The sequence below is a fragment of the Macaca thibetana genome, chromosome 16 (assembly GCF_024542745.1).
Source record: "Macaca thibetana thibetana isolate TM-01 chromosome 16, ASM2454274v1, whole genome shotgun sequence".
NCBI classification, from domain to species: domain Eukaryota; kingdom Metazoa; phylum Chordata; class Mammalia; order Primates; family Cercopithecidae; genus Macaca; species Macaca thibetana.
The window spans coordinates 36,236,802-36,260,704 of NC_065593.1; the positions used below are offsets into that span (position 1 = coordinate 36,236,802).

The 23,903-nt window shown below is 39.1% G+C and overlaps 1 protein-coding gene and 1 long non-coding RNA gene across 3 annotated transcripts in view; both read right to left on the reverse strand.

The window, feature by feature from the left end:
• The window catches only part of PPM1E (protein phosphatase, Mg2+/Mn2+ dependent 1E), a 229,710-nt gene that overhangs the window by 122,837 nt on the left and 82,970 nt on the right, over window positions 1-23,903 (reverse strand). The gene's annotated exons all lie outside the window — the stretch shown is intronic.
• Window positions 1-23,903, reverse strand: part of LOC126939449 (uncharacterized) — a 76,711-nt gene that overhangs the window by 23,001 nt on the left and 29,807 nt on the right. The window contains exon 4 of one of the 2 annotated variants that reach the window (XR_007720392.1): window positions 21,793-21,942. This is a non-coding gene — a long non-coding RNA (uncharacterized LOC126939449). Of the gene's footprint in view, window positions 1-18,887; window positions 21,943-23,903 lie in introns of those variants that run through there. The other variant, XR_007720391.1, reaches the window with a different exon arrangement.

Here is a 23,903-nt window from a genome sequence, read left to right on the forward strand (position 1 = left end):
CAGCTTCCTGAGTAGCGGGGATTACATGCACACCATGCCTGGCTAATTTTTGTATTTTTGGTAGAGACAGGGTTTCACCATGTTGGTCAAACTGGTCATGAACTCCTGACCTCAGGCTGTCTGCCTGCCTCAGCCTCCCAAAGTGCTGGGATTACAGGCATGAGCCACCGCGTGTGGCCTAAAGCCAGTATGTTAGCTTTAATGCTAGTGCTGCCCCAACTGAAATCAAGTTGTTAACTGAAAAATGAGACAACTTGAATTGGGGATGATACAACACAAATTTGGGACTGTTTTATCTGGCATAACCCTCTCTTTTGGTCAGCTTCATCAGCTTTCTCCCTTATGTTGAGAACAAAAGGAGCAAACTGAAGATACATGGCCCAATAATGAAACCACCTTTGCCACTAGAAATATGGGATGGAAAACTAAGGAACACTGTATGCACATCATTATATTACAAATAACTGATTGGCATGCCACTGAATGGGCATTGTGTATTTACTGGCTAGCTCCAAATGGACTATATTGGCTGTGTGACATCAATCCATGGCCATGGTTACTCTCAGGATGGTTAGGACAGTATTCTTTGAGCTATGCCTGGGCATAAGGTCTAATAGTTCATACCCTTTCAAAGTCTGCAAATCTTCCTTATTTACAATCTCATTGAATTGTTCTGAATTCTACTGTTAAGATTATTTAGTTTCCATCTTTCTGCCACAACTGGGTATTGAGGATGTCATCTGGCATGTAGAGACCCTAACCAATTACACACACCAAAAGGCCCTAAATGAGAGCCACACAAGTATCTCATTATTGAACAATGAAGTTGGTCCTATGAGAAAAGCTGTATTGTGGAACCATATGGCTTTAGATATACTGCAGCCCAAGGGGAAGCCTGAGCTATCATAAAAATTGAGTCTTATGTCTATAACCCAGATGAATCAGAAAACATCACTAAATTAATGGCTGATATGAAAACCCAAAAAACCAACCTTTGAGATCCAACACTTCTCTGACCTATTGGCCAGGCAGCTGGTTTGGATCTTGGGAAACATGGTAGCAGAAGTTGTTACTTATTCTAGGAATTATCATTTGTTGTGTTTTGTCCTGTTTTTGTCTTACTGCTACTTTGGCATTTGTTTGTAATGTAGTCAACACACAACTGAAAAGACTAAAAAAAAGGTTGCTCAATGAATTACTTTAATTGAAGATGCAGCTGTGTAGCCTGACTCAAGTCACAAAGTCACCTCCTTGCTCTACATGTGGCCTATACTCCATTTGCTTTATAGTCTGACAAATTCTCCTTGCCATGGGACATGACTGTCTAGCAATAAGCCTTCCTAGCAATGGAAGACTGAGCTCCTGAAAATAAAAGAAGCCAAAACCATTTGAGTTTACCTATGATGGTTTCTTCAAATGATATTGATCAAAAGGGGAAAATGCAAATAATTTAAACTTAAAGCTGTTGTAACTTTAAATTATTTTGAGCCTTGAAAGGATTGTGGCTATGTGGCCTAAGTCATGTAGCATGCAGTTGCATCTTCTGTTTTTTCCTGTAAATGATCAGGAAAGGTCTTGTGGCACCAGAGATAAGATCCCCTCAGATCATCACCCCTTCTCACAGAATGCAGAACTGATCTTCTTTGAAACATAGCAAATTGTAACCAATCAAGTTGCCATAACATAGGTACTGACCCTGTATGAAAAATGTTGCAACCCTGTTAACTGCCTATATAAGTGAAACCTCAACTTTCCCACTTTGGAACACTAACCCCATATCTTTGAAGCCTGTGTTTCCTATGTGACTATCCTCAAGTTTCACACTTGAATAAATGCTATACTTAATCACATTTTCTGAATCTCATTATTTAAAGTTGACAATGACATAACTAATGCAAATAAAAAATGTAATGGCTTTTCAGCCAATCTGGACAACAATATGGAGGTTCCTCAAAAAGTTACAAATACAACTACCATATGATCCAGCAATCATATTATTGGGCATTTATCCAAAGGAAACAAAATCAGTATGTCAAAGAGGTATCTGCACCCCATGTTCATTCCAGCACTATTCACAATAGCCAACATATGGAAATACATAATAGCCAACATATGTTGTTGCGTCCAACAATAGATAATAAAGAAAATGTGGTATATATACACAATGAAATACTATTCAGCCTGAAAAAGAATAAAATCCTGTCATTTTTGGCAACATGGATGGAACTGGAAGACATTATGTTATGTGAAGTAAGCCAGGAACAGAAAGTTAAACACTGCATATACTCACTTATATTTGGATGCTAAAAAAAAATTGATCTCATGGAAGTAAAAAGTGGGACAGAAAATATTAAAAGTTGAGAAGGGGAGGAGAAAGAGAGGAATAGAGAGAGATTTCTTAAAGGCTACTGAATTACAGCTATATAGGAGGAGTAAGTTCTAGTGTTCTATATCACTGCAGGATGACTATAGTTAACAATAACATATAGTTTCAAATAACTAGAAGAAGGATATTGAATGTTTCCAACACAAAGAAATGATAAATGTTTGAAATGATAGGTACACTAATTACCCTGGTAAGATCACTATATATTATATGTATCAAAACATCACTATGTATCCCATAAATATGGACAATTATATGCTGATTAAAAAGCTAAACTAAAATAAAAAGTATAAAAAAATAAGGATTCTGCAAAATACTCTAAAAACATTTAGTGGCTTTATAAAGAAGGTTAAGGAGGAATCAAGAGCATTATATTCTCAATCACATCTATTGAATTTAGTAACAGTGATATTTTTTATGGAAGTGAAAACACTCCAAAACATTCTCAATTCTTTGGGTGACATTGTTTATATGCCTGAGAAAAGAATGAAAATTCATTTTCAAAATATTTGTTAGTGAACAAAGTATAATATGTAGGGAGTAGCAGTTTACAGTAAACACATTGGACGGAATTTTACCTATATTATCTGCTTTGACAGACTAGTTTCCTGCAACTATTAAAATAATGGAAGTTTTATGAATTAATTTTTTTAAACCAAAGGTGGCTAGAGAATTGAATGATCTGCTGACATCATCTCTAATTTATTTCTCTTTTTAAAATCGTCTGTTGTGTGCTGTTCCAGGAAGTTTCACTAGAGAGCTTCAAAGTAGAACTTTAGGTATTGTTTTCTGACGGCAAAAGAAAGCAGCAACATTTCACTGTTTTTTTTTTTTTTGAGACGGAGTCTCGCTGTGTCTCCCAGGCTGGAGTGCAGTGGCGTGATCTCGGCTCACTGCAAGCTCCGCCTCCCGGGTTCACGCCATTCTCCCGCCTCAGCCTCCCAAGTAGCTGAGACTACAGGCGCCCGCCACCACGCCCGGCTAGTTTTTTGTATGTTTAGTAGAGACGGGGTTTCACCATGTTAGCCAGGATAGTCTTGATCTCCTGACCTCGTGATCCACCCGCCTCGGCCTCCCAAAGTGCTGGGATTACAGGCTTGAGCCACCGCGCCCGGCCAACATTTCACTGTTAAGCCTATAGGAAAAATTACTGCCTAAAAAAGGATTTGGATAGATAATAAAAATCCTTAATTTATGGCAAGTACTTTACTAAAAGCTGTTACATATTTTTTCATTTAATTCTCTCAGTAACCCTATTAACCTTACAGGTGACGAAACTGAAGCACAGAGAGGTTAAATAATTTTTCCCAAGATCAATCAACCAAGCAAGTAAAGGCAGAATTTAAACTCAGTCTGATAAAACTGCTACCCACATAGTACTGCCACTGAGCCATTATGCCCCAGGAAAACAAATTAAAACAAAGAAACAAACAAAAACCACTATGTTATTGTAGCAAACAAAATGAAACAAAAACAACCTCAGTGATTCAAAGTAAAAAAACAAAACAACAACAAAAAAACTTCCATTCAATGTGGACAACAGATTTAAAGTACTTTATCAATGTTACATTTTCTGAAATTAATAAATGTACTGTGGTTATGTAAAAGCATGTCCCTATTTTTAGGAAGTGTGTAGTGAAGTATTTAGGGATAATAGGGCATAGTGTATTTAACTTATTCTCAAATGGTTCAAATTTTATATATATATATATATGAATAAGCAGAGAGACAAAGTATAAAGCAAATGGGGCAAAAAATAGGTTAAACTGAGTAAAGAGTATACGGGTGTTCTCTGGACTATTGTTGCAACTTTTCTGTAAATTTAAAATTATTTCCAAATTTTTAATCTTAAAAAAACTTCCATATAGAGAAGAAAATTTCCCTATGGGGAAAATTACTATCATTACTGTATTAGTTTGCTAGGGCTGCAATAACAAAGTACCACAGACTGGGTGACTTAACAGAACATTTTCTCACAGTTCTGGAGATGAGAAGTGCCAGATCCAGATGTCATCAGGATCGATTTATTGAGGCCTCTATGTTTGGCTTATAAATTGCTATCTTTTCCCTCTGTCTTCATGTGGTCTTTTCTCTATTTGTGCCCTAATCTTTTCTTCTTGTAATGAGACCAGTCATAATGGATTAGGACTCACCTTAATGACTTCACTTAACGTTAATTACCTCCTTAAGGGTCCTATATCATTCTGAAGTGCTGGGGATTAAAACCTCAATATATGAATTTTGTGGAGACAATTCAGCCCATAACAATTACCATTCAGGTAATTTTCTCTTAATTGTTGGAAGACACAAAATGAATATATATCGTGACCAGCCTGACCAACATGGAGAAATCCTGTCTCTACTGAAAATACGAAATTAGCCAGGCGTGGTGGTGCATGCCTGTAGTCCCAGCTTCTAGGAGGGTGAGGCAGGAGAATTGCTTGAACCCGGGAGGTGGGGACTGCAGTGAGCCGAGATCGCACCATTGCATTACAGCCTGGGCAACGAGAGCAAAACTCCATCTCAAAAAAATAAAATAAATAAAATGAACACACATTACTAAACATTAGAATACAGAACTCAAGATTAATATTTTCCAGAGAATTATTAGCAAAATGAAAAAATATTTCACAATTACCACTTAAATGGAGTAAGTTTTTACATACTGCGATATCTAAATACATACAAGTTCACAGATAAGATATACCTCAAAAGTTTGATTTCACTGGAAATAACAAAGTTCAATTTCCATGACCATATTAAGTACATTATTGATTTTGGCTATTTGTTTATTCAGCATGCTATTCATAACAATTTTCCCTATATATCTTCTACATATTGCTTTGGTAAACCTGTATAGCAATAAACATCTAGTCTGTGTTGTCTAAAAGAATTCATACTGCACCATAGGAGAAGACTCACTGGGCTGGTACTAATGTCCATCAAGCAAGAATTAGTAACCAAAAAGATTAATTCTAAAGGACTCGGTAATACTGCAGATAATTTGCTTCATAAGCTGAGAAATGTAGGATGCTTTCTTACTATTATGAACTAAAATTCATCTATAATTGAAATTTCTCTATATATTTAAAAAATTTATCTTTAAGGTCCTAACTTATAAGTAGGTCCTAAAACTTGCTACAAAATTTCTGGTCTGATAATTCCAACATCCCTGCCATATCTAGTTATGATACTTGCTCTCTCTCTTCAAACTGTGTTTTTGCCTTTTAGTATGTCTTGTAATTTTTCTTAATAGCCAGACATGATGTACTGGGTAAAAGGAATTGCTATAAATAGGCCTTTAGTAATGTGGTAGCAAGATGTGGAGGAAGGAAAAGCATTCTATAGTCCTATCATTAGGTTTCTGTCTTTCACTGAGCCTGTAACTCCAGACTGTGAACTTCATGTTGCTTCTCAGTCTACCCTACTCCTTAGCCCTTTGTTGGGGCAGGATGTATAGAGTGGGCTGGAGTTGGGTATGCAGCTTATCCCAGGTCAGTTAGGCTCTAACAAAACCCTAGCAGGTTAGATTCTATTTAATTAACTAGCTTCTCCTTAGGGGAGACCTTGTTAAGAAGAGCAAAGTGTTCTGGTGTATTTCCACATGGTTCCTTTTCCCCTTTCCCTTCCAGAAGCACATGGGGATTTTTCTTTGATATTCACTGTGAGAATTTGATAGAGCTCTTGGAGGTAAAACTCACAAAAGTGTCAGAGCACCCATATGACTGGGTTCCCCTAAAGTTTTAACTCTCAGAGTTGTCTGCACTTGAGTTTCCAGGAATACATCAATTACAATTCAGATTTCCCTACCTTGATACTGGTACCTGCAGAGGTTGCTACTTGTGGGTTTCTGCTTTACTAAGCTGTGATTCTCTATTTTCACCTGTTGGTATCTCCAATTTTGTGAGCAGCAGTTTGCCCTGTGACCTCATGTTATACCATTTTAAATAATTTATCTCACTTGGTTGAAAATCGTGAACCATGAGAGAAAATACTAGAAACAGAATTCAGCAGCATATTAAAATAATTATACACCATGACTCAATGGGACTTATTCCTGAACTGTAAGGATGGCTCAACACATGAAAAATCAAACAATGTAATGCACCACATTAACAAAATGAAGGAAAAAACCCATATGATCATCTCAATTGATGTTTGACAAAATTCAAAAAACCCTGTAATGATAAAAACACTAAAAAAAACTAAGAATAGAAGGAAACTGCCTCACTATAATAAAAGTCATATATAAAAAAGCTACAAAAAGCACTACATTCGATGATGAAAAGACTAAAAGCTTTTCCTCTACGATTGGGAACAAGGCAAGGTTGCCTGCTTGTCTACTTCTATTCTACAGAGTGCTGGAAGTAATAGTCAGAGAAATTAGGCAAGAAAAAGAAGTAAAAGGCATCCAAATTAGTAAGAAAAAAGTAAAATTATCTCTTTACAGATAATATGATCCTACATGTAGAAAATCCTAAAGATTACAAACACACACACACGTTAGAACTAACAAATTCGGCCGGGTGTGGTGGCTCACACTTGTAATCCCAGCACTTTGGGAGGCCGAGGCGGGCGGATCACCTGAAGTTGAGAGTTCAAGACCAGCCTGACCAACATGGAGAAACCCCGTCTCTACTAAAAATACAAAATTAGCTGGGCATGGTGGCTCATGCCTGTAATCTCAGCTACTCGGGAGGCGGAGGCAGGAGAATCGCTTAAACCTGGGAGGCGAGGTTGTGGTGAGCAGAGATCATGCCATTGCACTCCAGCCTGGGCAACAAGAGTGAAACTCCGTCTTAAAAAAAAAAAACTAACAAATTCATCAAAGTGGCAGGATACAAAGTCAACACACAAAAATCAGTTGCATTTCTATTCACTAAATGTGAACAATCTGAAAAGGAAATTAAGAAAACAATTCTATTTATAGCAGCACCAAAAAGAATAAAATACTCAGGTATTAACCAGAGAAGCAATACAATGAAAACCACTACAACATTTTTGAAAGACATTAAAGAGGACATAAACAAAAGACATTCCATGTTCATGAATTGAAGGGGTTAATATTGTTCAGATGTCAATACTATCCAAAGTGATATGCTGATTTAATGCAATCTCTATCAATATCCAAATAATGGTTTTTGTAGAAATAGACAAACTCATCCTAATATTTATATGGAATTTCAAGGGACTCCAAATAGCCAAAATAATCCTGAAAAGGAAAAACAATGCTGGAGGAGTCACACTTCACATTTCTTTTCTTTTTTTGGGACAGAGTCTCACTCTGTCATCCAGGCTGGAGTGCAGTGGTGCGATTCGGCTCACTGCAACCTCTGCCTTCCAGGTTCAAGTGATTCTAGTGCCTCAGCCTCCTGAGGAATAGCTGGGATTACAGACGTGTGCCATCATACCCAACTAATTTTTGTATTTTCAGTAGAGATGGCGTTTCACCATGTTGGCCAGGCTGGTCTTAAACCCCTGACCTTAGGTGATCCACCCATCTCAGCCTCCCAAAGTGCTGGGATTACAGGGGTGAGCCACCATGCCTGGACACACTTTCTGATTTCAAAAGTTACTACAAAGCTACAGTAATCAAAGCAGAATAGTACTGACATAAAGACAGACACATACGTAGAACAACGAAATACAACAGGGAGTCCAGAAATGCATCCTTGCATATACGGTTAAGGGATTTTTGACAAGGGTGTCAAGACCATTCAGTGGAGAAAAAGACAGTCTTTTCAACAAACGGATCTGGGAAAACTGGATATCCACATGCAAAAGAATGAAATTGGACCTTACCTAATACTATATGCTAAAATTAACCCCAAATGGCTCCATGACCTAAATGTAATACCTAATACTATAAAATTATTATTTAAAAAAACATAAGGAAGAAGAAAGCAAAACCTTGGATGCAGCAATGCTTTCTTAGATATTACACCAAAGATACAGGCAACAACAAAAAAATAGACAAACTGGACTTTATGAAAATTTAAAAATTTTGTGCATCAAAAGACACTATCAACAGAGGAGAAAGACAACCCACAAAATCAGAGAACATATTTGCAAATCATATACATGACAAGGAGTTAATACAGAACTCAACAATATAAAAACCAAACCACCCGATTAAAAAGTGGGCAAATGACTTGAATAGACATTTCTCCAAAGAAGATATACAAATGGTAGGCTGAGCGTGGTGGCTCATGCCTGTAATCCCAGCACTTTGGGAGGCCAAGGCAGGCGAATCACAAGGTCAAGATATCAAGACCATCCTGGCCAACATGGTGAAACCTCATCTCTATTAAAAATATAAAAATTACCTGGGTGTGGTGGCATGCACCTGTAGTCCCAGATACTCAGGAGGCTGAGCCAGGAGAATCGCTTGAACCCAGGAGGTGGAAGTTGCAGTGAGCCAAGATCATGCCACTGCACTCCAGCCTGGTGACAGAGTGAGACTCTGTCTCAAAAAAAAAAAAAAAAAAGATGTACAAATGGTCATAAAGCACATTTAAAAAAAAGTTCAATATCACTAATCATTAGGAAAACACAAATCAAAATTATAATGAGGTACATACTAACTAGGATGGCTACTATCAGAAAAACAGAAAATAACAATCATTGGCAAGGATGTGGAGAAATCAGAACCCTGTGCACTGCTGAAAATGTAAAATAGGGGTTCCAAGATGACCAAATAGGAACAGCTCCAGGCTGCAGCTCCCAGCGTGAGCAACACAGAAGATGGGTGATTTCTGCATTTCCAACTGAGGTACTGGGTTCATCTCACTGGGGCTTATCAGACAGTAGGTGCAGCCCACAGAGCAGGACAGGGCATCGCCTCACCCAGGAAATGCATGGGGTCAGGGAATGCCCTTTCCTAGCAAAGGGAAGCCGTGGGGACACTCCCAGCCTAATACTGCGCTTTTCCAATGGCGTTAGCAAATGGCACACCAGGAGATCACATATCACGCCTGGCTTGGAGGGTCCCACGTGCATGGAGCCTCACCCACTGCAGCACAGCAGTCTGAGATTGAACTGCAAGGCAGCAGCAAGGCTGGGGGAGGGGTGTCCGCCACTGCTGAGGCTTGAGTAGGTAAACAAAGTGGTTGGGAAGTTTGACCTGGGTGGAGCCCACAATAGCTCAAGGAGGCCTGCCTGCCTCTATAGGCTCCACCTCTGGGGGCAGGGCATAGCTGAACAAAAGGCAGCAGAAACTTCTGTAGACTTAAACGTCCCTGTCTGACAGCTTTGAAGAGAGTAGTGGTTCTCCCAGCATGGAGTTTGAGATCTGAGAACAGACAGACTGCCTCCTCAAGTGGGTCCCTGAACCCTGAGTAGCCTAACTGGGAGACACCTCCCAGTAGGGGCCGACTGACACCTCATACAGCCGGGTGCCCCTCTGAGATGAAGCTTCCAGAGGAAGGATCAGGCAGCAACATCTGCCATTCTGCAATATTTGCTGTTCTGCAGCCTCCGCTGATGATACCCAGACAAACAGGGTCTGGAGTGGACCTCCAGCAAACTCCAACAGACCTGCAACTGAGGGTTCTGACTGTTAGAAGGAAAACTAACAGAAAGGACATCCACACCAAAACCCCATCTGTACATCACCATCGTCAAAGACCAAAGGTAGATAAAATCACAAAGATGGGGAGAAACCAGAGCAGAAAAGCTGAAAATTCTAAAAATCAGAGTGCCTCTTCTCCTCCAAAGGAACGCAGCTCCTCGCTAGCAACAGAACAAAGCTGGACGGAGAATGACTTTGACAAGTTAAGAGAGGAAGGCTTCAGATGATTGGTAATAACAAACTACTCTGAGCTAAAGGAGGATGTTTGAACCCATCGCGAAGAAGCTAAAAACCTTGAAAAAAGATTAGATGAATAGCTAACTAGAATAAACAGTGTAGAGAAGTCCTTAAATGACCTGATGGAGCTGAAAACCATGGCACGAGAACTACGTGATGAATGCACAAGCTTCAGTAGCTGATTTGATCAAGTGGAAGAAACGGTATCAGTGATTGAAGATCAAATGAATGAAATGAAGCGAGAAGTTTAGAGAAAAAACAGTAAAAAGAAACGAACAAAGCCTCCAAGAAATATAGGACTACATGAAAAGACCAAATCTACGTCTGATTGGTGTACCTGAAAGTGATGGGGAGAATGGAACCAAGTTGGAAAACACTCTTCAGGATATTATCCAGGAATACTTCCCCAACCTAGTGAGGCAGGCCAACATTCAAATTCAGGAAATACAGAGAATGCCACAAAGATAATCCTTGAGAAGAGCAACTCTGAGACACATAATTGTCAGATTTACCAAAGTTGATATGAAGGAAAACATGTTAAGGGCAGCCAGAGAGAAAGATTGGGTTACCCACAAAGGGAAGCCCATCAGACTAACAGCGGATCTCTTGGCAGAAACTCTCCAAGCCAGAAGAGAGTAGGGGCCAATATTCAACATTCTTAAAGAAAAGAATTTTCAACCTGGAATTTCATATCCAGCCAAACTAAGCTTCCTAAGTGAAGGAAAAATAAAATTCTTTATAGACAAACAAATGCTGAGAGATTTTGTCACCACCAGACCTGCCTTACAAGAGCTCCTGAAGGAAGCCGTAAACATGGAAAGGAACAACCGGTACCAGCCACCACAAAAATATGCCAAATTGTAAAGATCATCAATGTGAGGAAGAAACTGCATCAACTAACGAGCAAAATATCTAGCTAACATCATAATGACAGGATCAACTTCACACATAATGATATTAACCTTAAATGTAAATGGGCTAAATGCTCCAATTAAAAGACACAGAGTGGCAAAATGGATAAAGAGTCAAGACCCATCAGTGTGCTGTATTTAGGAGACCCATCTCATATGCAGAGACACACATAGGCTCAAAATAAAGGGATGGAGGAAGATCTACCAAGCAAATGGAAAACAAAACAAAACAAAAAAGCAGGGGTTGCAATCCTAGTCTCTAATAAAACAGACTTTAAACCAACAAAGATCAAAAGAGACAAAGAAGGCCATTACATAATGGTAAAGGGATCAATTCAACAAGAAGAGCTAACTATCCTAAATATATATGCACCTAATACAGAAGCACCCAGATTCATAAAGCAAGTCCTTGGAGACCTACAAAGAGACTTAGACTCCCACAGAATAATAATGGGAGATTCTAACACCCCACTGTCAACATTAGACAGATCAACGAGACAGAAAGTTAACACGGATATCCAGAAATTGAACTCAGCTCTGCACCAAGCAGACCTAAAAGACATCTACAGAACTCTCCACCCCACATCAACAGAATATACACTCTTCTCAGCACCACATCACACTTATTCCAAAATTGACCACATAGTTGGAAGTAAAGCACTCCTCAGCAAATGTAAAAGAACAGAAATTATAACAAACTGTCTTTCAGACCACAGTGCAATCAAACTAGAACTCAGGATTAAGAAACTCCCTCAAGGCCGGGCGCGGTGGCTCAAGCCCGTAATCCCAGCACTTTGGGAGGCCGAGACGGGCGGATCATGAGGTCAGGAGATTGAAACCATCCTGGCTAACACGGTGAAACCCCGTCTCTACTAAAAAATACAAAAAAAAACTAGCCGGGCGTGGTGGCGGGCGCCTGTAGTCCCAGCTACTTGGGAGGCTGAGGCAGGAGAATGGCGTAAACCCGGGAGGCGGAGCTTGCAGTGAGCTGAGATCCGGCCACTGCACTCCAGCCTGGGTGACAGAGCAAGACTCCGTCTCAAAAAAAAAAAAAAAAAAAGAAACTCCCTCAAAACCACTCAACTACATGGAAACTGAACAGCCTGCTCCTGAATGACTACTGGGTACATAACGAAATGAAGGCAGAAATAAAGATGTTCTTTGAAACCAATGAGAACAAAGACACAACATACCAGAGTATCTGGCACACATTTAAGGCAGTGTGTAGAGGGAAATTTATAGCACTAAATGCCCACAAGAGAAAGCAGGAAAGATCTAAAATTGACACCCTAACATCACAATTAAAAGAACTAGAGAAGCAACAGCAAACACATTCAAAAGCTAGCAGAAGGCAAGAAATAACTAAGATCAGAGCAGGACTGAAGGAGATAGAGACACAAAAAACCCTTCAAAAAATCAATGAATCCAGGAGCTGGTTTTTAAAAAGATCAACAAAATTTACAGACTGCTAGTAAGACTAATGAAGAAAAGAGAGAAGAATCAAATAGACGCAATAAAAAATAATAAAGGGGATATCACCACCAATCCCACAGAAATACAAACTACCATCGGAGAATACTGTAAACACCTCTATGCAAATAATCTAGAAGAAATGGGTAAATTCCTGGACACATACACCCTCCCAAGACTAAACCAGGAAGAAGCTGAATCCCTGAATAGACCAATACAGGTTCTGAAATTGAGGCAATAATTAATAGCCTACCAACCAAAAAAAAGTCCAGGACCAGACGGATTCACAGCCGAATTCTACCAGAGGTACAAACAGGAGCTGGTACCATTCCTTCTGAAACTATTCCAATCAATAGAAAAAGAGGGAATCCTCCCTAATTCATTTTATGAGGCCAACATCATCCTGATACCAAAGCCTGGCAGAGACACAACAAAAAATGTTAGACAATATTCCTGATGAACATCAATGCAAAAATCCTCAATAAAATACTGGCAAACTGAATCCAGAAGCACATCAAAAAGCTTATCCACCATGATCAAGTGGGCTTCATCCCTGGGATGCAAGGCTGGTTCAACATACGCAAATCAATAAACGTAATCCATCACATAAACAGAACCAAAGACAAAAACCACATGATTGGCCAGGCGCAGTGGCTCAAGCCTGTAACCCCAGCACTTTGGGAGGCCGAGATGGGCGGATCATGAGTTCAGGAGATCAAGACCATCCTGGCTAACACGGTGAAACCCCATCTCTACTAAAAAATACAAAAAACTAGCTGGGCGAGGTGGCGGGTGTCTGTAGTCCCAGCTACTCGGGAGGCTGAGGAGAATGGCGGGAACCCGGGAGGCAGAGTTTGCAGTGAGCTGAGATCTGGCCACAGCACTCCAGCCTGGGCGACAGAGTGAGACTCTGTCTCAAAAAAAAAAAAAAAAAAAAAAAAAAACAAAAAAAAAACAAAAAAAACCACATGATTATCTCAATACACACAGAAAAGACCTTTGACAAAATTCAACAGCCCTTCATGCTAAAAACTCTCAATAAGCTAGGTATTGGTGGGATGTATCTCAAAATAATAAGAGCTATTTATAACAAACCCACAGCCAGTATCATACTGAATGGGCAAAAAATGGAAGCATTCCCTTTGAAAACTTGCACAAGACAGGGATGCCCTCTCTCACCACTCCTATTCAACATAGTGTTAGAAGTTCTAGCCAGGGCAATCAGGCAAGAGAAAGAAACAAAGGGTATTTGATTAGGAAAAGAGGAAGTCAAATTGTCCTGTTTGCTGATGACATGATTGTATATTTAGAAAATCCCATCGTCTCAGCCCAGAACCTTCTTAAGCTGATAAGCAACTTCAGCAAAGTCTCAGCATACAAAATCAATGTGCAAAAATCACAAGCATTCCTATACATCAATAACAGAGAGCCAAATCATGAGTGAGCTCCAATTCACAACTGCTTCAAAGAGAATAAAATACCTAGGAATCCAACTTACAAGGGATGTGAAGGACCTCTTCAAGGAGAACTACAAACCACTGCTCAACGAAATAAAAGAGGATACAAACAAATGGAAGAACATTCCATGCTCATGGATAGGAAGAATCAATATTGTGAAAATGGCCATACAGCCCAAGGTAATTTATAGATTCAATGCCATACCCATTAAGCTACCAATGACTTTCTTCACAGAATTGGAAAAAACTACTTAAAATTCATATGGAAACAAGAAAGAGCTCACATTGCCAAGACAATCCTAAGCCAAAAGAACAAAGCTGGAGGCATCACGCTACCTGACTTCAAACTATACTACAAGGCTACAGTAACCAAAACAGCATGGTATTGGTACCAAAACAGAGATATAGACCAATGGAACAGAATAGAGCCCTCGGAAATAATACCACACATCTACAACCATCTGATCTTTGACAAACCTGAGAGAAACAAGAAATGGGGAAAGGATTCCCTATTTAATAAATGGTGCTGGGAAAATTGGCTAGCCATATGTAGAAAGCTGAAACCAGATCCCTTCCTTACACCTTATACAAAAATTAATTCAAGATGGATTAAAGGCTTAAAGGTTAGACCTAAAACCATAAAAAGCCTAGAAGAAAATCTAGGCAATACCATTCAGGCCATAGGCATGGGCAAGGACTTCATGACTAAAACACCAAAAGCAATGGCAACAAAAGCCAAAACAGACAAATGGGATCTAATTAAACTAAAGAGCTTTGCACAGCAAAAGAAACTACCACCAGAGTGAATAGGCAACCTACAGAATGGGAGAAAATTTTTATAATCTACCCATCTGACAAAGGGCTAATATCCAGAATCTACAAAGAACTGAAACAAATTTACAAGAAAAAAATCAAACCCCATCAAAAAGTGGGCAAAGGATATGAACAGACACTTTTCAAAAGAAGACATTTATGCAGCCAACAGACACATGAAAAAACGCTCATCATCACTGGCCATCAGAGAAATGCAAAGCAAAACCACAATGAGATACCATCTCACACCAGTTAGAATGGCGATCATTAAAAAGTCAGGAAACTACAGGTGCTGGAGATGATGTGGAGAAATAGGAACGCTTTTACACTGCTGGTGGGACTGTAAACTAGTTCAACCATCATGGAAGACTGTGTGCCAATTCCTCAAGGATCTAGAACTAGAAATACCATTTGACCCAGCAATCCCATTACTGGGCATATACCCAAAGGATTATAAATCATGCTGCTATAAAGGCACATGCACATGTATGTTTATTGCGGGACTATTCACAACAGCAAAGACTTGGAACCAACCCAAATGTCCATCAATGATATAGACCGGATTAAGAAAATGTGGCACATATATACCATGGAAACTATGCAGTCATAAAAAAGGATGAGTTCATGTCCTTTATAGGGACATGGATGAAGCTGGAAACCATCATTCTGAGGAAACTATCACAAGGACAGAAAACCAAACACTGCATATTCTCACTCATAGGTGGGAACTGAACAGTGAAAACACTTGGACACAGGTTGGGGAACATCATACACCAGGGCCTGTCATAGGGTGGGGGGAGGTGGGAGGGATAGCATTAGGAGATATACCTAATGTAAATGACAAGTTAACGGGTGCAGCACACCAACATGGCACATGTATACATATGTAACAAACCTGCATGCTATGCACATGTACCCTAGAATTTAAATTATAATAATAGAAAAAAGAAAAGAAAATGTAAAATAGTACAGCCACTGTGGAAACAGTTTCCTCAAAGAGTTAAAAATAGAATTAGCAAATGACCCAGCAATTCTATGGGTATACACTCAAAAGAATTGGGTCCCAAAGAGATACTTATACATTTATAATCATAACATTTGTTATCATAGCAGCATTATTCACAGTAGCTAAAACATGGAAACAACCCAGGTATCAATTGACTGATGAATGGATAAGCAAAATGTGGTACATATATACAACAGAATATTACTCAGCCTTAAAAAGGAAATAAATTTTGGCCGGGCACGGTGGCTCACGCCTGTAATACCAACACTTTGGGAGGCCGAGGTCAGCAGATCACCTGAGGTCAGGAGTTCGAGACCAGCCTGGCCAACACGGAGAAACCCCATCTCTACTAAAATTACAAAAGTTAGCTAGGTGTGATAGCGCACACCTGTAGTCCCAGTTACTCGGGAGGCTGAGCTAGGAGAATCGCATGAACCTGGGAGGAGGAGCTTGCAGTGAGCCAAGATCGCGCCACTGCATTCCACCCTAGCAACAGAGCGAGACTCTGTCTCAAAAACAAACAAACAAACAAAAATAAATAAATTCTAATATATGCCACAATATGAGTGAACCTTGATGAGGACATCATGTTAACTGAAATAAACTGGTCACAAAAAGATAAATACTGTATAATTCCACTTAAATTAGTTATTTATTGTAGTCAAAATCATAGAGTCAAAAAGCAGAATGATGGTTGCCAGGGGTTAGGAGGAGAAAGGAATGAGAAGTTACTGTTTAATTGATAGAAAGTTTCAGTTTTGCAAAATGAAAAGAGTTCTGGAGATGAATGGTGGTGATAGTTGTGCAATAATATTAATGTACTTAATACCTTAATACCAATAAATTGTATACTTAAAAATGGGTAAGACAGAACATTTTGTTATGTATATTTTACCACAATAAAAGAAACTGAAAAAAAAAAAAAACCCATGAACCATGAACAGAATTATAGAGGAATGAATCTGTAAAAGTAAATCCACTTGCTAGGTTGCTATATGTTACCCCTGGTTCCTTCCTGAAAATACTAATTGATGATTACAACAATATATCCAAATATTTACAATGTCAGAAATTTCCAGCAAATGTAGACTTGGTCACACATTTCGCATAAGTGATTAGCAACACTGTTAAGACTGGGCATTCAGACACAGGTAGAGCTTACTCTAATGGAGGAAAGTGACTGCAATTCCCAGACTGCAATACTATATGCAATATATATGAGAAGCCAGTGCCATTATCTAATGAAAATAACACTCAATAATACTTGAATAAAAGGTTATCGATAGAAATATTTTAACTTTAAAAATTTGGTCTCTATGTCTCTTTAGTCTCTTAGTTCAAAACAAATTTTCTGTAAGCTCTTGTGATGTTCTTTGCTAGAAGACTGCTAGATTTCTTATTAGGGTACAAATACAATAGCAATCATGTTTTTACAAAAGTCTACTACTCTAAAGATTGATTGCTTATATCTTTCTCCATGCAGTTTTATAAAATATATTGCCTCTACAAAAGACTCTAGGTAGAAGTAAGACTCAACCGTGAAATTCCATTAACACATTTTCATGGAAATAATTAGTTTAGTGACAACCTTCCAAAGCCCCATGTAGGGAGGTGGTAAATTGTCTTTGAACGCCCACCTCGGCCATTTACACTTGCCATTAATGAGGGAAACAGTCACTATTTCTTTACAAACTAAATAAGAGGCTGAAGAATGTACTCATAAAATCCAGCAGTCACACAATGTATATTATATTATTCTAGATAGTTTTTAATCTCTTCCGAAAAGTTATCCCTTTATATCATTTTTAATCTGTAAGCATTATGTTCTCTTCTTTATTATAATTTTATTTTCTTCCTTTTACTGTTACCTTTATTATTCACTTTCACACCCATTTTAAAAATAAATTACAATTAGCTATTGTATTTTTTATACCAGAAATCCTTGGTAACTTTTAAAATCAACTCATCATATTAGAAAATCTTCACAATAAATTCAGATAATAATTCAATATATTTGTAAATATTTATCATGTTTGCTTTTAATCTTTGTAATAAGTGAAATTCTCTAATATCCCAGGACCTCCAGTCCTTCAGTAAAATGACAGTTGAAATACATTTCTCAAAAAATAGTATTATAATTCTTAAGAACTTAATTCCCAAAATAATATATCTCTGTATTTAACTCTATATGACGTATAGAAAGGTATGTGACAAAATTATAATGCTCTGCCTAAAGACTTGCAAAGCATACTCTGTACCCTCCTTTGAAGGTCAGATATTTGTTTACATTGTATGCTTAGGGGATCCCATTTATGACAAATCACTTTTTCATACGTCATTTCCCCTACAACCATTGTTTCACAATTTTTTTTTTCTTTTTTTTTTTTTTTTGAGACAGAGTCTAGCTCTGTGCCCAGGCTGGAGTGCACTGGCATGATCATGGCTCAGTGCATCCTCAACCTTCAGGGCTCAGTTGATCCTCCCATCTCAACCTCCTGAGCAGCTGGGACTCTAGGCACACACCACCACGCCCAGCTAAATTATGCATATATATATATTATATATATACACACATATATATTATATATATACACATTTTTATTATTTTTTTAGACACAGAGTTTCACCATGTTGCCCAGGTTTGTCTCAGATTCGTGGGCTCAAGCAATCCGCTTGCCTCGGCCTCCCAAAGTGCTAGGATTACAGGTGTGAGCCACTGTGCCCAACCTTATTCTACAGTTTTATTTTTATTTTTTAGACAGGGTCTCTCTCTGTCGCCCAGGCTAAGTGGTGCGATCTCGGCTCACTGCAACCTCTACCTCCCGGGTTCAAGCAATTCTCCTGCCTCAGCCTTCCGAGTATAGCTGGGACTACAGATGTGCACCACCAAGCCCAGTTAGTTTTTTATTTTAAATTTTATTTATTTATTTATTTATTTTGAGAGGGAGTCTCGCTCTGTCGCCCAGGCTGGAGAGCAATGGCGCAATCGCAGCTCACTGCAAGCTCCGCCTGCCAGGTTCACACCATTCTCCTGCCTCCCAGGTTCACGCCTCCCAGGTTCTCCACCTCCCAGGTTCACGCCATTCTCCATCCTGGGACTACAGGCGCCTGCCACCATGCCCAACTAATTTTTTCTGTGTTTTTAGTAGACAGTTTCACCGTGTAGCCAGGATGGTCTCAATCTTCTGACCTTGCGATCCACCTGCCTCGGCCTCCCAAAGTGCTAGGATTACAGGCGGGAGTCACTGCACTTGGCCTGTTCTACAGTTTTTAAAATTATAATTATTTTTAAAATCAAAACATTCTAAACAGTTTTTTGTTTTGTTTTGTTTTTGTTTTTTTGAGACAGAGTTTTTGCTCTTGTTGCCCAGGCTGGAGTGCAATGGTGCGATCTCGGCTCGCTGCAACCTCCACCCCCAAGAGTCAAGAGATTCTTCTGCCTCAGACTCCGGAGTAGCTAGGATTACAGGCATGCACCACCAAACCTGGCTAATTTTGTATTTTCAATAGAGACGGGGTTTCACCATGTTGATCAGGCTGGTCTCAAACTTTTGACCTCAAGTGATCCACCTGCCTTGGCTTCCCAAAGTGCTGGGATTACAGGCATGAGCCACTGCGCCTGGCAAATGGGTTTTTGATTCACAAATTGAGCAGATAGTATAGCATTTTCATATACCCCCCAACATACATACACATTTTCCATTTTCCCCTATTATTAACAGCTTACGTTAGTATGGCTCACTCATTACAATTAATGAATGAATACTGAAAAGTTATTATTAACTGGTCCATAGTTTGATTTCCTTAGTTTTTACTTAACGTCCTTTTTCTGTTCCAATATCCCATTCAGGATGCCGCTATATTACGTTTACTTGTCACGTCTCCTTAGTTATCTCTTAGCTGTGACTGTTTCTCAGACTCTCTTTTTGAGGATCTTGACAGTTTTAAAGAGTTCTGGTCAGGTATACTGTAGGATGGCCCTCTATTAGAATTTATTTTTCTCAGGCCGGACATGGTGGCTCACGGCTGTAGTCCCAGTACTTTGGGAGGCCAAGGTGGGTGGATCACTTAAGGTCAGGAGTTTGAGACCAGCCTACCCAACATGGGGAAACCCTGTCTCTATTAAAAATACAAAAATTGGCCAGGCACGGCCGCTCATGCCTGTAATCTCAGCACTTTGGGAGGCCGAGGAGGGCGGATCACGAGGTCAGGAGTTCAAGACCAGCCTGGCCAATATGGTGAAACCCCATCTTTACTAAAAAATAGAAAAATTAGCCAGGCGTGGTGGCGCACATCTGTAGTTCTAGCTACTCAGGAGGCTGAGGCAGGAGAATCGCTTGAACCCAGGAGGCAAAGGCTGCAGTAAGCCGAGGTCATGCCACTTCACTCCAGCCTGGGCAACAGAGTTAAGACTCTGTTTCAAAACAAAAAACAAATCAACAAACAAACAAACACAAACATTAGCTGGTTACGGTGGCATGCACCTGTAATCCCAGCTACTCGGGAGGCTGAGGCAGGAGAATTGTTTGAACCTGGGAGGTGGAGGCTGCGGTGAGTCAAGGTTGTACCACTGAACTGCACTCCAGTCTGGGTGACAAAGCAAGACTCTGCCTCAAAAAAAAAAAAAAAAAGAATTTGTTTTTCTCATGGTTAGATTGGTGTTACAGACTTTTGTGACAAAGATCACAGAGATAAATTGTCATTTTAAAGTGCCATTTTTCATCATAGCATATTGAGGGTATATATGATATCAACATGATTTATGTCTGTTTATATTGACCATGATCACTTGGTTTGAAGGTGTGTTTGTCAGGTCTCTCCCATCAAGTTATTTCTTTCCTCCCATTCCCCACTTTTCATAAGGGACTCTTCAGAAGGAAGTCACTATGCACAGTGCACACTTAAGAAGTGGGGAATTATGCTCCCTGTCCTTAGGATGGAGTATCTACATAATTTAATTAGCATTATTCCATACGGAAAGATTTGTCTATTCACTTCCATTTATTAATGTATCCAATTATTTATATATCAGTATGAACTCACTGTGGAGTCCTGATAAGTTAGCAACAACAAGGGGGGTGCCCCAGAGTGGAGGAGAACAATTGTTCTGAGAAACAGCTAACTACAAACACCCTGTTTGCACAATATCCTGTTCCCAAATAACTCGTTCTACATGTAGTCCCTCCAGCTCCATCCTATAAAACTTTCCTCCAGCCCCGCCTCTTTGCAGGCAGCTTCTTCTCTGCTGTGCTGCCCAGTGCTTCCTTGCAATATACTTTCTCTCTAATACACTTACTTTCTTTAACTCACGGCTGTTTCAGCAAATTATTTTACCACCAATGACGCTGGCCCAAATTAGCTGCAACCCACCACAATCATGAATATTTACATTATACTTCAGGTTATAATACAATAGTATGGTATTCATTCATTTATTTTGCTCAAATATTTCTAAATTTTCCCATTGGGTGCTCTTTCATTTGGCTTCTTTTATATACCTCTCACAGTGATTTTTTTTTTTTCTTTAGCACTTTCTTACTTTCTGCCACTACAAGATGCCCAGGCTGGTTTTGTACATTTTCTACCCCATCCCTGGAATCAGCCATTTCTCCAAGGAGTCCTGGTTACTCTTACTGAAGAATCATATTAGAAACCAAGATCTGAGCACTAGGTGTACTTGTTACTACTGAATTGGTCTGGCTTTTACCCTTGGCTCCAGGGGTGTATTCTCTAAGCCCCTATAATGCCTAACTGAAAAGTGGGTCCTTGTGAACCTGGGAGCTTTAGGCCATGCCAGATAGCCTATCCTAACAATGTAATTAATGGTGGAGGTTTTGAGCCATGTGGTATCTGTAACAAAAAACAGCCATGTGAGTGGTCAATCACGTCTATGTGACCAAGCCCCAACAAAAACTCTGGACACCAGGGCTTGATGATCTTACCTGGTTGGTAATACTTCTAGCGTGTTGTCACAAATTGTTGCTGGGGGAAGTTACCACTGTCTATTACTCCACGAGGAGAAGAAACTGGAAGCTTCACATGAGGAATTCTCCTGTACTCTTCTCCCCTTGGCTGGTTTTATTATCCTTTTACTGTAATAAACCATAACTGTAAATATAACAGCTTTCAGTGAGTTCTGAGTACTTCTAGGGAATTATTCAACCTGAGGGTGATCTTGGGGACCCCTAAACTTACAATTGGAGTCAAAAGTGGTGGTGGTGTTGTAAACTTCCAAACTTTATAGTATGTATATACTAACTTCTGCACATACCCATCTATAAAAATTTCCACATGCAACTATCTAACTATATATGAGCTCTTGTAGTACCTTCAATGCTAATCCATTACCATGGGTCATTCTAGCTTCCTCCCTTGTTGATCTGTAAAATTTCCACTTCAACAGTGAGAAACCTGGCTCCCACTATCTGCTGTCTATTTTCTTAGTTGTTCAATGTTAGTGTACAAGTATAGCAATAATGCATTTATTAACCTATAAACCCATGCAGAAAAATTGTATCAACTTGAGTAAGTACTCTTATACAGTTCCTTTAGCCTTTAGTTTTACAGACTCCAGTCATTTTCAAAGTTATGGGAGCACTTTTCTCCCCATCCGTTTCGGTGAGGTTGTTTCATATATTTGTAATATAGTTAGATGCTCTTGTCACAGTCTGCTTTCTTTCCCAAATCCCATGACCTCCTGAATTATATTATTTTTTCTTAAAAATTTTTTTTTCTTTTTTTAGAGACAAGGTCTTGCCATGTTGCTGGACTTGAACTCAAGTCCCAAGCTGGACTTGAACTCTTGGCCTCAAGTGATCTTCTTACCTCAGCCTCCCAAGTAGCTGGGATTGCAGGCACAAGCCACCATGCCTACCTCTGACAGCTATTGTTAAATTTGTACACACTGAGGTTGACTTTTTGTGCTGTAAAGTTCTACAGACTTTAACAAATGCATAATATCATGTATCCATCATTACAGTGAATACAGAATAGTTTCACCACCCTAAAATGCCACTCTGCTTCACCTATTCATCCCTCCCTTACTACTGTCCACAACCCCTGACAACCACTGATCTTTTTACTGCCATCATAATTTTCCTCCTCCAGAATGTTATATAATTGGAATTGTTAGAGTATATAGGTTTTTCAATTACTTAACAATATGCATCTATGTTTTCTCCATGTCTGTTCCTGGTTTAATATCTCCTTTCTTTTGATCACTTAATAACATTCCATTGTATGAATGTACCACAATAGTTTGGTCATCCATTCGCCTATTGAGGGACAATTTATTGCGTCCAGTTTGGGTGCAGTTATGAATAAAGCTGCTGTAAACATTCCTTTGCAGGTTTCTGTGTGGACTTAAGTTTACAACTCAACTGGGTATGTCTATTGCGCCTAGAAATGTGATTAATTGCTAGATCATATGGTAAGAATATGTTTATCTTTCTTGTAAACCACTGCCAAACTGTTTTCCAAAGCGGCTGTATCATTTTGCATTTCCAGCAGCAAAGATTAGAGTTTCTTTTGTTTTTCATCCTCACTGGCATTTCATCCTCACCAGCTTTTCAGTTTTTAAATTTGGCCATTCTAACAGACTTTAATGGTATCTCATTGTTTCAATCTGCAATTCCCTAAAGACAAATTATGTTGAGCATCTTTTTATGTATTTATTTGCTGTCTCTACATCTTCTTTATTGAGGTATCTGTTCAGATCTTTTGCTCATTTTTTAATTGGGTTGTTCACTTTCTTATTGTTGAATTCTAAGTGTTTTTTGTATATTTTGGATACTAGTCCTTTATCAGACAAGTGTTTTATAAAGATTTTCTCCCAGTTTGTGACTTACCTTTTAACTCCCTTTACTGTCTTTCCCAGAACACAAGTTTAAAGTCAATTTTATCAATGTTTTTCCTCCACGCTATTTGAGTTGTATCTAAAACTCATCGCCAAATTCAAGGTCACTAGATTCCTCCTATGTTATCTTCTAGAAGTCTTATAAGTTATGCATTTTACATTTATGTGTATGATCCATTTTAAGTTAATTTTTGTGAC